Raw genomic sequence first — 3,717 nt, 5'->3', positions numbered from 1 at the left:
TCCCGAATTTATCTAATGTTCAATCCCTTTGAATAAAGTCTGTAAGTAGTCATCTCTAAGTCGTCACTTCCTCTAAGTCGTCAGATGTTGTCCGTTCCCGCGTAATGGAAACTCAAGTAAATTACCACGCCTAACTCGTCACACGGAACTTCCACATCGTGATAAGCCCGATTTCATTGAATCGTGATGCTCGCTCATTGGTTTACGCCAGTGATAGGCTATTTATAACTGCGCTGCATTCAGCTCAGTCAGCGAGCCGCCCCACATGCATCTGAAGAGGTAGACAGGCTGCGAAATGCAGTCTCTGGCGAAGGAGTAAAGGATCGATCGAGCTTAGTGTTGAAGTCCGATCATGGTTTTTTATTGGCTTGTTTTGTGCATCACCGCACTCACTTTCACATAGGTATTGAGTGGTAGTCATCACGATGACTGTGTCATGTAATTTGTCGATGGTATACGAGTTGTCATTCCATATGAAAACTCATTCTACATTCATTCCAATGAATGAATTCTAACAGCCATTCATTCCACCTTTGTCGATGGTCATATACCATCACCAATGGTAGATGAGTTGTCTTACAGTTGTTCATTATCTTTACTTTTGATAAACTGATTCATGAATTCCATCTTTGCTTGATCACTTTCCAACTCACCAATGCACCCCCACCTATGCCCCGAGGATTGTGTTTCCCTTTTGGTACAATAGCCTTATTTTTTTTTGTGTTCGGAACACATTTGGAACACATTTTGTGTTCGCATACGCGTAAGTCATCACATCTCTAAGTCGTCACTTTTCTCGGTCCTGATGGTGACGACTTACGCCTAGTCTACTGTATATACATACACATGCATATACATATATATATATATATATATATATATATATATATATATATATATATATATATATATATATATATATATATATATTTTTTTTTCACTCAGCAATTCCGGCAAATGGCCGCCCTTTGGTGCCCGTCCAGTGCACCAAATGTGGTTTCCTGGGCTGGGCCTGTGTTGATTGGGGGTTGGATCTCGTTCTGGTAAGGAAGGGATGATCGCGAGATTGATGGTTTGAGGTCACACACACACACACACACACACACACACACACACACACACACACACACACACACACACACACACACACACACACACACACACACACACACACACACACACACACACACACACGTGCATATATATATATATTTATATATATATATATATATATATATATATATATATATATATATATATATATATATATATACACACATATATGTATGTATATATACATATATACAAATGCCGACTTGAACTGCTTAAATTTCAATAAAAACTGAAAATGCGGGTGTGCTAAAACTTTTGACCAGTAGTGTACATATGTATGTAAGTATATATGTATATATATATATATATATATATATATATATATATATATATATATATATATATATATATATATATATATATATATATATATATATATATATATATATATATATATTTTTATATTTATATATATATATATATATATATATACAAAGATATATATATATATATATATATATATATATATATATATATATATATGTATGTGTGTATGTATATATATATATATATATATATATATATATATATGTGTATATAGGTATATATGTATGTGTATGTGTGTATATATATGTATGTGTATATATATATGTATGTGTATATATATATATATGTATATATATATATATATATATATATATATATATATATATATATATATATATATATATATATATATATATATATGCCTGGTGTTGGCTTGAGGGTGAGGGTGGTGGGCTTGGGATCCGAGGATCCCGAGTTCAAATCCCACTCAGCTGTTGAATTAATACCACGTGGGGTTGACTCTGCCTGTCATCGTTCCGAGGTCGGCAAAATGAGTGCCAGTTTGCTGGTATCCTATGTCGGAGTGGCGACCTGTCCAGGATTGTGCCCATTACCCAAGGAGACTGCTGAAGCAGCACCAACGCTCTGCACAGAGTTTTGGCCCAATGGATGGATGGATACATGTATGCCTTTATATGTACATATATATGCATATAAACATATACATATCTGTATATACTGTGCCGGGCGTAGTGGCGTGCGCTTGTAATCCGGCTACTTGGAGGCTTGGGTTGGAGGATTGCTTGAGGACGGGAGCTCTGCGCTATGAGAGGGTGTAGGGCAGCCCGGAATCATGGCGAAACCCAATCCTTATCCCTGTGTCGTAAGAGGCGACCAGGGTTGCGTCAGGAAGGGCATCCGGCGTAAAACCTATGCCAAATCGGTGTGCGGATCATAACGGATGATCCGCTGTGGCGATCCCTAACGGGAGCAGCAGGAAGAAGAAGAAGAAGATATGTATATTATGTATGTATGTGTATATATATATATATATATATATATATATATATATATATATATATATATATATATATATATATATATATTTATTTATATATATATATATATATATATATATATATATATATATATATATATATATATATATATATATATATGTACATGACTGGTCAAAAGTTTTAGAACCCCCCAATTTTTGAGTTTTTACTGAAATTTAAGCAGTTCAAGTTCAGTGAACAAACTGAAATGGTACAAAGCTAAGCGGTAAACTGCCAGAGGTTAAAAAAAAGTTTAGGTTACCAAAAACTGAATAATAATGTAAATTTCAGAGTTGTTAAAAAGGCCCTTTTCAGGGAACAAGTAATGGGTTCGCAACAGCAGCTGTTCTGCAGCAATGGAAGTAAATTAAGCCTTGAAAGTTGATGCAAACAATTTCTACAGGTGTCTCAACTTTTGTTGATTAGTGACAAACCCACTGTCTGAATAAAAGCAGTGTTGAAATAGACTGTGTGCAACTCCCTCTTAAGCATTATTTGGACAATATTGCACTGCAGGAAGTAGTATATTGCAATCATAATGTTGAGAAAAAGACAATTAACAAAGGATGACAGACAGACCATGATAACCCTTAAAAGTGTCGGTCTTTCCTTTGGAGAAATTGCAAAGAGACCAAGGTGTCAGTGAATACAGTTTCCTGCACCATCAAAAAGCACTTGGAAACTGGAGGAAACTGACAGGAAGAGGTCTGGCAGACCCAAATCCACAACACAATCACAAGACAAGTTTCTGAGAATCAACTGCTTGTGTGATCGCCAGCTCACAGGAGAGCAGCTTCAAGCAGAGCTTAACACTAGTCGAAGTAAGGAAGTCTCAGTTTCAACTGTGAAGAGAAGACTTTGAACTGCAGATTTGACAGGTCGAGTGGCAGTAAGAAAACCATTGTTAAGATGGCAAAATAAGAAAAACAGGCTTGCCTGGGCCATGACGCACCGCCAGTGGACTACTAAAAAGTGGCAAAAGGTCTTATGGGCCGATGAATCAAAATTTGAAATATTCAGTTCATCACGCAGGGATTTTGTACGCCGTTGAGTAGGCAAAAGGATGGTTCCTCAGTACGTGACACAAACTGTCAAACATGAAGGAGGAAGCGTAATGATCTGGGTCTCTTTTGCTGGATCCAGAGTCGGTGACTTGCACAGAGTGACTGTCACCCTGAACCAAAAGGGCTACCACAGCATTTTGCAGCGCCATGCAATACACTCTGGTCTATACCTAGTTGGTCAGGGGTTCATGCTTCAGCAAGATAACGACCCAAAA

The 3,717-nt window shown here is 36.7% G+C and overlaps 1 pseudogene; it reads left to right on the top strand.

The window, feature by feature from the left end:
* The first annotated feature begins 2,122 nt into the window (after nt 1-2,122).
* Nucleotides 2,123-2,253, top strand: LOC147011261 (signal recognition particle RNA; annotated as a pseudogene).
* Nucleotides 2,254-3,717: the final 1,464 nt, after the last annotated feature.

The sequence above is a fragment of the Eptatretus burgeri genome, chromosome 16 (genome assembly GCF_056783735.1).
Source record: "Eptatretus burgeri isolate ZD-2024b chromosome 16, Ebu_testis_v1, whole genome shotgun sequence".
Lineage (NCBI taxonomy): Eukaryota > Metazoa > Chordata > Myxini > Myxiniformes > Myxinidae > Eptatretus > Eptatretus burgeri.
The sequence above is the reverse complement of the archived record's forward strand: the minus strand, read 5'-3'. Positions and strand labels throughout refer to the sequence as shown.